Here is a 15,000-nt window from a genome sequence, read left to right on the forward strand (position 1 = left end):
CACGCACGCATAAACAGCACACGCGCAGACCGTGGCACGTTTCTTCCCAGCGCCGGGAGGCTGCTGCGTGAACTGGTTTGTGTTTTGAAGTGCCCGTGAGAGGCCCCTCCATCACGGCTCCAGGCACTCGGCGAACGCACCCGAGAGCCTTCGGTCTGCACTCGGAGCTGAGAGGCATTTCTGAGAGCAAACACACGGCCATTACCATCATATCATTACCACTCCAACTCAGAGCGCACGGCAGCACACGGATAAAAGCCTCAGCGCTCTCTCTCTCCATCTCTCTCTCATTCCGTCTCTCTACCTCTCATCTTCCACACTTCAACTAACTTGACCCCAACCATGAAAACATTTCCATACTTCCTGAGTGCCAAAATATTGCATAAAAAATAGGAGATGACCTGAAGTTTGAAGCTGGACTGACCTGACGATCAACTTTCCAGATTTGATTAAATCAGATGAAAACATTTCATTTCAAGTGTTTTCAAGAGACAATGACTATACAGCCATTTCAGGTGCTCTAACATTATTGTAAATAGGATAACCAACAGAATATGATCATATTCTACACTACAGATATACAGGGTGTGAAGTTTACAGAAAGTTGAAACCCTGGACAGAAAGTCTGAATTTCAGCTGCAGTATCTGAGAGGCGATTCTCACACACGCACACACGCTTGGGCCAAATTAAAAATTGATCCACTTAGCTGGAGATCTGTGCCCCCTCCCCTCCTGCCCTAATCTCATGCCCAGTTAACGCTGCTCAGTCCTGCCCCCCTGCTGTGGAAATGTGAATAGATTAGTGTAGATCAGAGTGAACACACGCACAGACACACATACTCGCACACACTTGGGGAACGGTTCAGTAAGAGGCAGATAATGATGAAGAAACACACACACACACACACACACACACCTCGAGGTACAACCTCAGGGAAAACACATTCTTTCACACACACAAAACACTTCAAAAAGGGCAAGATAAGAACATGACGGAGCGCATCACACATCAAATGCTCCATGAATATAAAGCCTTGTTCACTGGTTTGCATACAAATACTGCAAATGTGCATCAATATGTCAATTTACACACACACACACACACACACACAGGGAAATAGGGGCTTAGTAACGGATGAGCTCCCAGCAGTGGCAGTGACAGAAGCAGAGTTTCACCATGGTGACAGGTTTTTGCCTTAGCGATAGGTTGGCGTGGTGACAGGTTCACCACGGCGACGGTTACCTGGCGACAGGTGAACGCTCTGCAGGGATTGGTCCCCGGGGCCAAGCTCAACCAAGCCTCGTTTATCACTGACACACACCACACGGAACAGCAGATGCCTGAATGCCAACACCAGCAGGGAACAGTTAAGCGTGCGTGTATGCGCATGCATGTGTGTGTGTGTGTGTGTGTGTGTGTGTGTGTGTGTGTGTGTGTGAGTAAATCTGAATGCCTTTTAATTTAATGAGGAGACGACAGAAAATGCAAAACTTCGCCCTCAACTTTCTGTCTATGGCCACTTGGTGCCTTGAGGGCGTCGTGAAGATGCGCACTAACGTAGCAATGGATTATGGGGCAGTGTGTCGAGCAGTGAGTGGAGAAAAGGCATAGGTCTAAGAACACTGAACACCACAAAGATGATGATGAAGGAGAGAATGAGAGGAAGAGAGGAGTAGGAAAATGAGCTTCACATGAAAAGTGAAAAGTGTGTATGCTTGAGTGTGTGCGCATGAGAGTATACTTGTGTGTGTATGCTTGGGTGTGTGAGCATGAGTGTATGCTTGAGTGTGTGCGCATGAGTGTATACTTGTGTGTGTATGCTTGGGTGTGTGAGCATGAGTGTATACTTGTTTGTATGCGCTTGGGTGTGTGCGCATGAGTGTATGCTTGTGTATGTGCGCATGAGTGTATGCTTGTGTGTGTGCACGAGTGTATGCTTGTGTGTGTGCACGAGTGTATGCTTGTGTGTGTGCACGAGTGTATGCTTGTGTGTGTGCACGAGTGTATGCTTGTGTGTGTATGCTTGGGTGTGTGCGCATGAGTGTATACTTGTGTGTGTATGCTTGGGTGTGTGCACATGAGTGTATGCTTGTGTGTGTATGCTTGAGTGTGTGTGTGCACATGTACACGCACTGGCCACTTTATAAGGTACACATTGCTAGTACTGGGTTGGACCCCCTTTTGCCTTCAGAACTGCCTTAATCCTTCGTATCACAGATTCAACAGGTACTGGAAACATTCCTCAGAGAGTCTGGTCCATATTGACATGATAACATCACACAGTTGCTGCACATCCATGGTGTGAATCTCCCGTTCCACCACATCCCAAAGGTGCTCTACTGGACTGAGATCTGGTGACTGTGGAGGATTGTGGAGGCCAGGCGTTATCTTGCTGGAAGTCAACCGTGGTCATAAAGGGGTGGACATGGTCACCAACAATACTCAGGGCTGTGGCGTTGACACGATTCTCAATTGGTACTGTTGCCGTTCAGCTTGAACCCGTCTGGCCATTCTCCTCTGACCTCTGACATCAACAAGGCATTTGCGCCCTCAGAACTGACGCTCACTGGATTTTTTTTTTCCAGACCATTCTCTGTAAACCATAGAGATGGTTGTGTGTGAAAATCCCAGTAGATCAGCAGTTTCTGAAATACTCAGACCATCTCATCTGGCACCAACAAACATGCCACATTCAAAGTCACATAAATCACCTTTCTTCTCCATTCTGATTCTCGGTTTGAACTGCAGCAGATCGTCTTGGTCATGTCTACATGCCTAAATGCATTGAGTTGCTGTCATGTGATTGGCTGATTTGACATTTGCGTTAATGAGCAGTTGGACAGGTGTACCTAATAAAGTGGCCGGTGAGTGTGTGTGTGCGCATGTGTGTATGCTTGTGTGTGTGAGTATATGCATTCTCATGTTCTCTCCAAAGTCCTGTAATTACTCTTCCGTCCTAAACTCTGATCTGAGAGAAAACTTTATCTCAATCCAAAGGTTTCAAGGCAGATGACTACAAAATGTGTGTGTGTTGGCATTTGTGTAAATGAGATGTCTCTCTCTCTCTATCTTCTTCCCTCTACACACACACACACATACACCCACACACACCCACACACACACACACACACACACACACACACACACACACACACACACACACACACACACACACACAGCAAATATCATCTCTCCCAGTAACTAGAGAGATGGAATTTGAGAGTTTGGATGAACCTGAACAGGCTGTCTGAGCACGGGTGACAGAAACCCACACTAATGAACACCACCGCACTGCACTTCCCTACCAGTTCACCAGCGTTTAAAATCAGGGGGGAGGGGGTGTGTGTGTCCATGTCCGTGTCGTCTGGGTGCGAGGGCTGCTGCCAAGCGGGCGCGCCATCCGTGTTCGGCAGCAGCCGTGATTGGGCAGGAGGAGATGATCGCGGAGCTCGCTCGACAGAGAGGCAGCGTACAAGATAATCAGCCCAACATCTGTAACGTGAGGTGGCCAAGCAACATGGCGGCAGTCTCCCAAAAGGCAGCACGCGACCCGGCCAACGTGCAGACGAACGCGAGACGAAGATACGAAGATGAGACGAAGATGAGACGAAAATGAGATGAAAATGAGACTACTCGCACCCTCCCGCTGTTGCACGGCTGCAGCAAACAAAAGATCCGCTTTGCTCATGGTAGAAAAGATGAACGTCGGCGTGGCTGGCTTCAGAGTTTCGGTAGACGCACGGGCTGCTATGGAAACACTATGGATTGGTCGACTGGTTCGCTGGTTCGCTGTTAATCTGCTGTTCCTCCGCTGTTCGTGCTTCCATCCTGTGGTTCCTGTCCCTGTTCCTGTCAGAGCTCACCGAGCACTAATTTCCAAGTGCCGATGAAAATTTTTGCCTTGCCTGTTTAATCTCACACTATCGCTTCACTTGTGTGGTGTGTTGATTTCACTAGGGCCCACGATCGTATCATGGGTTGCGTGTGACAAATTGAACTTTAAACCTGAACTTGATTTGCAGTAAGCAGTTTTGTTAACAGGAAGAACGTCAATGTTGAAGTCAAGGGGGGTATTTGGGTGTCAAAGGCACCAGAGAAACAGTTAATGTCAAGCCTTGGTGAATTCTCCCTGGTTGGTGAACAGTTTTTGGTTATGAGGTGACTGGTGGAACCTTCTGCCAAAGAACGTGTTGAACGTTGTTTAAGTGGACACAGTATCCCAGCGTTATGTGGCACTAACATGAATACAGACAGGGGAAAAAAAACTAAAACAAAGGGGAGGAGCCTGACAAAGGAGAATCTCAATAGGGCAGGGCTGAAATATGCTAATCAAAGCTGAGTGATCAGGGATATGAAGCACCCCTCTCACGCAGGACACATGCTGTACAGTCATATACGATGCACCCAACAGGACTCACTCACACACAGTTAGCAAGCAGGGGCTTCTCTACAGAGTCAGTGGTGCATAAACGACCCAGCATATCCTCGTTTTTCAACAGACATTCCCACATCCCAGCTAATGACTCTTGATACATTATATTTAGCAATATCAGAGACAAATTGTATACTTTAATAAGTGAAAAATAAACACTAGTGAAAATAAGGTATTGTGTTAGATGGAAATTTAATAGCATCTTCATTTACAGACATCAAACCTTCCATATGTCCACAAGAGACAACTGAGTGGACTCGATCTCACAATCTGGCAAATTAGCTCGACATACAAGTGCAGCACTCTAACATATTTACCTAATTAGTGTATGAAATCATGGTCTGTGTGTACACTATATTACACACAGTGTCAGGCCTGCTACAGTCACATGTGGGTATATATGTACGTGTTCATATGTGTGTGAGATGAATATAAATATTACGTTAAACAAATGCATGCTACAGACTCGTGTAGTTCTGACTAGGAACTCCAGCTACAAAACAAAACTTCACAAAAGGGACGGCAACTTCAAATTGAACAATACGGAAGTTAACACAGGAACCATTAAAAGGATATAAAGATTACTCAGCTGCAGTGAACAAAAAGAGACTTTGGTGAGCCAATCGGCCGTCAGAGACAATGGGCAGATTGAGGAAGTGGAACAATGCACCCAACATAAGCCTAAAACCAAGCCAGTCTGAGTGACTGCAGTTTCACCTCACTCCTCGTTAGCATGCAGGCTAATTACAAGGCTTTGTGAACAGGCAGAAACAATAGCAGCCAGTCGTTCTGCCTGTCTGATAAAGGCCCCCTATCCACTATCTCCCCCAGCTCAGACAACACGCACAGCCCCCTGCCCTTAAATCTGTGCTGGGAGGGAGGGAGAGAGGGAACAGACAGAAAGAGAGAGAGATAGAGACAGGGTGTGTGTGTGCGTGTGTGGGTGTGTGTGTTCGCCTGTGTTCATGAAATCCAGGATTGCCTAATGGCTGCATTTACCATTCAATTAAATGCTAATTAATATGGAATAGCAGACTCGTTCACACTGAAATAAGACAAACGAACCCCCCAGTTTTGCCGCTTTGATTTCTGCCTCCATAGTTAGGGTTTCAAACGTAAAATAACAGGCTGATGGGTCTGTGCGCCCAAGACCCAAAGAGCTTTACTACACTGCACAGTCCCAGCTACTGTGATCAATTACTCCACAGCTCCCTAGCGGACATCAGCTCCAGAGTATGGCGGTTTCAGGTAAATGCATCTTACCCGCGATGGGCCAACAGGCTCATACTTAAATGAGATAAAACCTCCAGAAGGCCAGCACAAACACTAGAGTGCCAGACAAGCATTTAAACTTCCCAAACAACCGAACCGAAGTCGTCTGACAGGCGTTTCAGCAAATTTGTTTACAGCTGGAGCTCAAAAGGGCTTTTAAACTCAAATGAGAAGCAGTTTTTGAGGCCCCTCTAAAGAAGCTTGGAAAATAATTCGCCATATTTAAATAACAATCGGCAGTGGGGAGGAAAATGAGGCAAAATAAAATGGAGGCACACTGTGAACAGCCTGACGTAAGAGTAAATATAGACAGCAGCGTTGGAGACACGGCAGGTTCAGCAAATGGAGAGATTTTAAAAAGCCACTTTTTCATCTGATGGCTCCCGATACACGCATGCGCGCGCACACACACACACACACACACACACACACACACACACACACCCACCCCGCACCCTAATTGCACATTTGATGTGCCCCCAGTCCTAATGCCAGACCATTTTAACCACAATTCATTGCTTTCTTTCCCCCTTGTATCAGGGTTTAACAGTGTGTAAAAATGTCTATAATCCAAGAAGGTTATGGCAGCGTGAGGATGAGGTAAGCCGTGGTGGGGTGCGGTGGCCTGCGAGGGACACTCTAATGAGCTGGAACTGTGGGAGGGAAGGTCAAAAGGTGAAGGAGGGAGGCCAGCCTACAGACACATCAGAAGGGCAGAAGGTCGGGTCGGGTCAAACGTAATTAGACCTGGGTAGGAGGGACAAGGACAAGGCGGGTTATGGAGCTATTATAGTGTCACCAGAACCTGAACCTGAAATCATTATTACTTGAAAAAACAGTCTGTAAAATCCTCGCAGGTATGCAAAAATTCGAGTTAAAATTCAGGTTCAGGTCGAAATTCAGGTTCGGGTCGCAATTGAGGTTCGGGTCGCAATTCAGGTTCGGGTCAAAATTCAGGTTCGGGTCGTAATTCAGGTTCGGGTCGAAATTCAGGTTCGGGTTGTAATTCAGGTTCAGGTCGAAATTCAGGTTCGGGTTGAAATTCAGGTTCAGGTTGAAATGCGGTTCATCCGGGATACGTAGGATGAGCAAACAAACTCAGAGCTAATCGAACTGCATCTGGCCAATCACAAAACATATCAGAGGTCATTAAGAGGCGCGTCTTTCTGCTAAATTTCCTGTAAGAGTGCGGTCCCTGTTTGGCGTGTAAGTAGCATGTAAGCAGCACGAAAGTGACCACTGTGCCACCCAGAAATGGCACCTTGTGGCAGCTGCCACATAATCGTGGCACTTAGTGTGACCAGTGCTGCGTGACTGTGGTCTCCGTTGTCCAGAAACGCCGCCTGCCTCTGCTGACAGACATCTAAAGACTCTTGGGTGACTCTGCGTATCGGCCACTCGCTTAAAATCATCCCGACGAGCTCCGAATCGCCATTTGTTGAAATGAAGATGGTTCATAACTTTTGTTTAAAAATTATGTTGAGTGAAATACTAGCCGACATCCAGCTAGACAGCTCTATATTACTAGTTCAGAATACTGTTTAGCGATAACGTCGAATTAAGATTATAGGAGGGTACGTGAATCTACAGTGGTAGACCGTTAACGACAGCACTAAATTTAAAGGGTTTATTATTATAGATGTATGGTTATCAGTGAATGGCCATCAGCGTCATTTAAACCTCTGCGAGCGAATGGCATCGCATTTAGTATTTGTGCAATTTGTAGTATATTTCGCTTTGTATTGGTTTATATTGTTAGTCTAGATTGTCAGCCGAGCGGCTCCCGACATAATCGTTAAACAGCATCCTGAACTCGTAGTTTGGAGCTGTCGGTCAGCTCCGAATCGTTCACCCAACATAAATTAACAAACAAAAAATATAAACCATCTTCATTTCCACGAATCCTACAAATGCGATGCCACTCGCTCGCAGTGGTTTAAATGACGCTGATGGCGTGATGAACGTTCACTGATGAACAATCTGTAATAAATCTGTTTTATGTTGTGACGTGAGGGTGAAGTGTTATCAGTGGGAGGACACTTGATGAGAAGAGCATTTTATATAAGGGGTTTCACATTTAACATTAAATTAACTACGTTAATATAATAGAAGACACACGGACAGCACGATCATGATGAAGCATGACTAAACTAGACGACACCACAAACCACTACAGCGACACAACACGGATTGTAAATGACAGCCTTATATTTATTTATTTGTTTATTATTGAATATTTGATTATTCTGCTACCTCCTGTTATCGCTGAACTAAACTTTCGGCACGAGACTTTCAGCGCGAGCTCTTCAGCGCGAGTTCTTCTGTGCGCGTTCGATGTACGTTGCTCCAGAGTTTGAAAAAACACAAGAACAAACGAATTACTTGTTATATTCCTTGTTGACACTTGTGGAAGATATTTTACTGTAGTTGGCTTCGTTTTTTTTGTGTTGTTGTATGTCAAATGTAAAACAAAGTTCAAACTTAGCGCCCTTGGAAGCAGAAGGAGGTAGGAAGAAAAATTGCATTAATCCAAAAGAGTGATTTATTTAATTTAAAACGAAGGGAGATGTGATTGTTGTTTTGTTTTCAGTAAGAGCTGCGGCTCATAACATAAAGTTGAGTTCATGTGCAAGTTTGCTAGGAGTGACGCATTTAAAGTTTGGACCCTGTTCTACACATTATCTGTGAGGTATGGTGCTAGGGCATTTGTGTTTATTTTTTATTTTTTGCCACATTTTGTAGTTTTCACGGTGTCAAATGTCGGTGGCGAAAGGAGGAGAGAATAAAGATACACCAGTCGAAGCTCCGAGCATTGTTTGTGTGATTAATCCAAGTGGTCCGCTACACGGATGACTAAAGCGAACATACCAGAGAACGAGTACAGATAAACACGAAAACACTCAAACTTACCCATGCACAGTGGCGTGCACAATTAGACCCCAACTCTGCCCTTTATCAACGAAAGTGCCCTTTTGAAACTTCGTTTTTTATTATTATCATTTTACTGAGGTCGGTTTGAAATGATCTTTTGAAAACCTGAGCGATTAAAAACAATGCCCTGAAATGCGCCACCACCTCGCACACACCCGACCTCTCTATTCCTTTGTCACACCAGATGCGCTGCAGCAGCAGTTCAGTTCAGCGAGTGGAAGGAAGCGTCTTCAGCACAGCACACACGCTCACAGATAGACTTCTTCTCCCGTCCCCACCAGCCAGGTCACATACACATCAAGTCAAATCGTACCGTTTGTCCTCTAAGCCCAACGTGAAATCATTTTGTTGTGCAGTAAAATGTCTCATACAGCACCAAACTACTAAGCATTTTTAGCCGATGGTCACCTGATAAACTAGTCGCACTAGCCCAAATCAGTGATAGATAACGTGAGGACGACCACATACAAATAATTAAGGTAGAGTTTGCAAATCTATGTGTTAAGCTGAACGTTTTCTGTTGTATACGTTTTGTTAGGCAACATAAATTAACACATTCGTTTGTGAAAGAAGAAACGGGAAGTTCCCCATTACCTGTGAAAAATGTCCATCTGCATTCGTGTAATGACAACAGTCAGTAGCCTATAACTCATTCTCGTACTTTTTGGTCTTTTTACTGTCTTAATTGTAAGCCTATATTGATTTACTAATTGCAAAATATATGCAACAATGCCTGCAGACAGTGGAGGGTAAACAGAAGTTAACTGAAGGACAATGACTATAGTTAATATTGGATATGGATTTTATCAGTTGGCGGTGTGACTTTTTCCATTGAAAACTCACGTTTAGAGAATGTTACTAATAAAAGTCAAATTTCATTCAACATGCGCTTGTAATTTTTTTATAATGAATTGTTCCACGTGCGCTAAAAAGTGCCCCCCCCCCTTCCCCCCAGCACTTGCCCCCCAAAATGTCTGTGCACGCCACTGCCCATGCACACACCACATACTCTCATACAGAACACATACTCTTTAACGATAATGTCGAATTTAGATTAGTGGTAGACAATGAGTGGCAGTAGCCGCTCGGTGGTTGATGGCTGATGCTGCGGTGTTACGTGAACTGTGGATTTTGGGGAGGTTGTTTTCTCTTTCGGTTAATTTTGGTTTAACAGGTGGATTGCCTCGGTACGGGTGGATTATGTCGGCCAATCGAAGATCGTGATTTGGATGAGGGGGAGGATATTCGGCTTCATAATCTGCATGACGGAGTTGCTGGAAGTTGCCGGGAGGCGACGCGAGCATTTATTGCCTTTACGGTTGTGTGTGACTTTTGAGAAACTGTAGCTCATGATTCTCATGTGAGAGGTGAGGGTTTGTGCGATAGCTTTTGTCATGAATAGCGTTGTGAAAATCGCCACCATGGAGTAAGAACGTAGTAGCATGTGCACAATTATATAGACACCCATGCAGGGATATTTTATAAGAAACACCAGTATAGAGGCGGGCACCGTGTATGTATATTTGTTTGAGATTATCGTCGTAGATATATTTTCTTTATTTATGTTAGTAAGGTGTGAGTCTTGCTTTGTTAACTTAGTGTAGTATATTTTGTTTGTTTCTTTTCTTTGGTGCCGTCTACTGCTCCTTTCCTTGGTTGGTTTATGGTCAATCGTGTATTTTTGTACGTACGTGTCTGTTCAGTGTTTTGCTGCGTAGAAAAGGCTCTTCTACCCATTACCACTCTGCAGTAAAGCGTTTTCTTACGTATCCGTCTGGTTTTCGCGTTCTTCTTTAATTTCATCTTGTCCACTACGCACATGCTACTACCCCACACCCCAAACCTAGACCCATGACATCGTGGGGTCGTAACAGACGTAATCTAGACTAACAATATAAACCAATACAAAGCGAAATATACTACAAATTGCACAAATACTAAATGCGATGCCATTCGCTCGCAGAGGTTTAAATGACGCTGATGGCGTGTAGGAACATTCACTGATAACCATACATCTATAAACCCTTTAAATTTAGTGCTGTCGTTAATGGTCTACCACTGTAGATTCACGTACCCTCCTATAATCTTAATTCGACGTTATCGCTAAACAGTATTCTGAACTAGTAATATAGAGCTGTCTAGCTGGATGTCGGCTAGTATTTCACTCAACATAATTTTTAAACAAAAGTTATGAACCATCTTCATTTCAACAAATGGCGATTCGGAGCTCGTCGGGATGATTTTAAGCGAGTGGCCGATACGCAGAGTCACCCAAGAGTCTTTAGATGTCTGTCAGCAGAGGCAGGCGGCGTTTCTGGACAACGGAGACCACAGTCACGCAGCACTGGTCACACTAAGTGCCACGATTATGTGGCAGCTGCCACAAGGTGCCATTTCTGGGTGGCACAGTGGTCACTTTCGTGCTGCTTACATGCTACTTACACGCCAAACAGGGACCGCACTCTTACAGGAAATTTAGCAGAAAGACGCGCCTCTTAATGACCTCTGATATGTTTTGTGATTGGCCAGATGCAGTTCGATTAGCTCTGAGTTTGTTTGCTCATCCTACATATCCCGGATGAACCGCATTTCAACCTGAACCTGAATTTCAACCCGAACCTGAATTTCGACCTGAACCTGAATTACAACCCGAACCTGAATTTCGACCCGAACCTGAATTACGACCCGAACCTGAATTTTGACCCGAACCTGAATTGCGACCCGAACCTCAATTGCGACCCGAACCTGAATTTCGACCTGAACCTGAATTTTAACTCGAATTTTTGCATACCTGCGAGGATTTTACAGACTGTTTTTTCAAGTAATAATGATTTCAGGTTCAGGTTCTGGTGACACTATAATAGCTCCATAGCGGGTCTGCAGAACCGGAGAAGAGAGAAAATGAGCAAAAGAGAGGAGAGAGAGAGAGTGAGAGAACGTGAGAAGGAGAGAGAAGGGGAGAAGGATAGGGAAAGAGATGTGGAAAAAGGTTTTAAGTTCACAGAAACACCATAACCAGTGTATGCTGGACGGACTTAGGCCAGTACCCATTCATTATAAGGATACAGAAAAGAGCAGACAAGTTCTGAAAACATTTTTTTTATATATAAAAAGCCCTCATTTATACCACAACTCTGAAAGACCAAGAACTAAGGAAATAGTCCCCCGACTCGGCCAGTCGTGAGCCAACACACACAACCATCTTAAAGTCTTAGGAGTAAAACCGCAGAATAACACTAATTACAACACATCCGAGGGAAAATGTGCAGTTTATTGTGAATCTCAATCAAAATCACAAAGTAAAATGCAATGTTATCTGTCCCTAAAGAGACGAGAGCTCTGAACCACCTTGAAGTTCAGGCTCACTGAGCCCCGTCTGTCTACAGAAGCCAGAAGACACAAGAAACCTTGGCTGCCAAAACAACAGAGATAGCCAGATTACCGACAGCGCAAACAAAGCAATTCAGAAACAGCTGCACTTTCTGTGGGTGTTCAAAATTCAAGGGAACTCATGGTAGAAGAAGAAAAAAAGTGAAATGTCCACACCTGCGGGGAGCACAATACAATATGTACCCACAGGAGAGACAGTGAGTGACAATGTCAGGACACACACACACAAACACACACACACTTTACCTGAGCCTTTTCATTTCATCTTGGTTTTCTTGCTCCTCACACTGCAGAGCAGATTGGAGCTTCATCTTTAGTCTCTGCTCTTTGTCCCAGACTCTACTATGTTCAGCCACTGTTGTTGTATTACTCTGTCACTCTCTCAAACTCAAGAGGTGCTGGCAATACAAAAATACAAACCTAGCCTTATCTGTCAGGCATGCAGAGCACCTTGACTTGAACTGAAAGAAAGGAGAGGCAGACAGAAAGAGAGAGAATGAAAGATGTACATAATAAGTTTAGAAAGAAGAGAGGAAGTGGGTATTTGCCCCGACTTTTTTTTTTGAAGCATAATAAATCTGCTACGGAGCCCCAGCAGGAAGGAGGGGGTGTGGGTGGAGGTGTAGGTGCAGGTGTAGGGGACACCTCTCGGGGGCAGTAGCCATGTGTGAGCTGGGCACAGGAGACACAGGGTCACGTGGTTCACAGGAGTCACCGCTCTATTGGGAACGGGCTCGGCTTACGCGCCTCACATGAAGCAGCGGTCAGAGCAGAGGCGGTCATCTTCCTCGAAGTCTTGACTCACCGTTCAGAAGACGGCTCTGAACTGGCATCATCACGCGCGCGCGCGCCGCTCAAAGGCCAAGGACGCGCCGGGCCCGCCGTGGAGAACCGGCACCGGCTGAGCGCGGTCTACGATCGCCCCTCTGTGGCCCGCCGCTGCCCACGCGCGTTCACGTGACGTGAGCGTTTGTCGCCTGTGCGAAAGAAGATGAAGAGAGACCTCCGCTTGCTGAAGACCCAAGTTCACGGAAGACGCTGGATTCGGAGTGACTCGCGCCTCTTTGGGTTCCTCCTTCCATAAAATGGCACGCAGTAACATCACGGTAATGACGAATGTTCCACCTGTTTTCATGAAAGTGACTTTCTGCGTGGCTAAATATAATGTTAGCCTGGCTCACTGCCTCGGTGCGTGAAACCCGAACAAAAAATCCTGTGGTTTAAGAATATATCATGTCAAACTTGGACTGAATAGGCGATGAGAGGAACCCTCAGAGCCGACCGCCAGCGGCAATTCGACTTCCACAATCGACCAAAACGGCGCTGATGAGGGCCAACCAGAGCCAGCAGTGCGGAACACAACGCACAGAGTATTGGGGGGGGGGAATGGGGGGTGTCTGTGTGTCCCTTTAGCCACACCCACGGCTGTGATGTCACGGGCACCCGCTGTTCTCTGGTCAGGTGGGCATGGCTTCGATGCTCGGCCCTTGTTTCTGAGAGGGCGGGGCTAGCATAGCTGAGCGGCATTAATTATACGGCGTCCCGGGGTGGGGGGGGCGTTCACTGCCAGCAGTACCGAACTGGGTGGCAAGATGCATCAGAGAAATTTATTAAGAACTGCAAAATGTTGGCAAAATAAATGCGCTTGCGCAGAGCTGAGAGCGGAGTGTAGCTGTTTAATTTAGGGGCAGTTCCAGGCCAGTGAGCTTGCAGGAGAACACGTCTGCACTCCCAGCAGGACTGTTACTCACTTCTCAGAGGGGAAAACAAATCAGAAAATCAATAAAGCCATGTGTTTTTTAGGGAACTTTCAAGAATTTGTACCACAAAGCGCTCAAATCGTACGTCACCTAAATCAAAAGACAATATAACGATAGGTATAGAGGGTGTACTTTAAAGTTATTAAATGCACACACAACCACTAAGCTTGGGATGCCTGTTCCAGCGATTGTAAAGGGTGTGTGTGTGTGTGTGTGTGTGTGTGTGTGTGTGTGTGTGTGTGTGTGTGTGCCTTTGCCCTCAGGTCTCCTCCAGGGCTAAGGACGGTTCTCTCTGGTGTCTACTGAACTGAACCAGAGACAACTGAACGCTCTGTTGTTTCTCCTGATATATTGTGTACTGGTATACAGTAGTATTTGACCACTGTAAGGAACACGTAACACGTAACATGTAACAGGTAACAGGTCACAGGTAACAGGTAATGTGTCTGCATAGGTTGGAGTAGGTTCTTGGTCAAAAACGCACTTTCCCAGGCAGTGTCGCCGCTACTCTCTTAAACACACACACGAACGTAATTTGTTGAGCGGGGGGGGGGTGGCGAACGTAATTTGTTGAGTGGATTGCAGATTGGCTACTGTGAATGTCAATCAAAATACAACCGTCAGTGCAGATGTGCGATTCATCTACTACTATTTTATGTGACGCGATCTACGCACATTCCTTCGCGATCGACCGACACTTCCTTCGCGATCGACCGGTCGATTGCGATCGACGTAATGAGCACCCCTGGCTTACACCATTCAACGAAACACAAAACTACACATACACAGCCATAACAGTACAGACACACACTCAAACACAAATATATACATGCTCAAAACTGCACACAAGGACCGAGTACCCCCCCCCCCAACCCACACCCACACCCACACACACACACACACACACACACACACACACACAGCTTTTCCTCTTGCATCATTTTTGTGAGCAAAAGTTACATGGTAGCTCATTTATCTTGCTGTGACATTATCTTCCAAAAAAGAAAGAAAAGTTCAATTAAGGTAGTGGTCAACCGCACTGATATCATTTCAAGCAGGATAAAAATCATTAAATTCCTCAGATATTCTACATGAAATGATGGCTTTGCCGAAAAATATGATTAATAACTAATGACGGAGGAGATGTAGAGCGCTGATAAAAGCACGGGGGGGAAAAAAAGCAAAAGAGCGAGAGAGCGAAAAAATAAAAAAAT

General features: G+C 45.5%; 1 protein-coding gene and 1 long non-coding RNA gene across 4 annotated transcripts in view; one reads left to right on the forward strand and one right to left on the reverse strand.

Annotated features, from left to right (window-relative positions):
- LOC143519561 (uncharacterized) overlaps positions 1-15,000 on the reverse strand; it is a 90,886-nt gene that overhangs the window by 45,301 nt on the left and 30,585 nt on the right. The window lies entirely within an intron of this gene.
- Positions 7,724-9,222, forward strand: LOC143519559 (uncharacterized). The gene is made up of 2 exons (XR_013132471.1): positions 7,724-8,211; positions 8,296-9,222. It is a non-coding gene; the product is annotated as an uncharacterized LOC143519559 (long non-coding RNA).

Source organism: Brachyhypopomus gauderio, chromosome 7 (assembly GCF_052324685.1).
Source record: "Brachyhypopomus gauderio isolate BG-103 chromosome 7, BGAUD_0.2, whole genome shotgun sequence".
NCBI classification, from domain to species: Eukaryota; Metazoa; Chordata; class Actinopteri; order Gymnotiformes; family Hypopomidae; genus Brachyhypopomus; species Brachyhypopomus gauderio.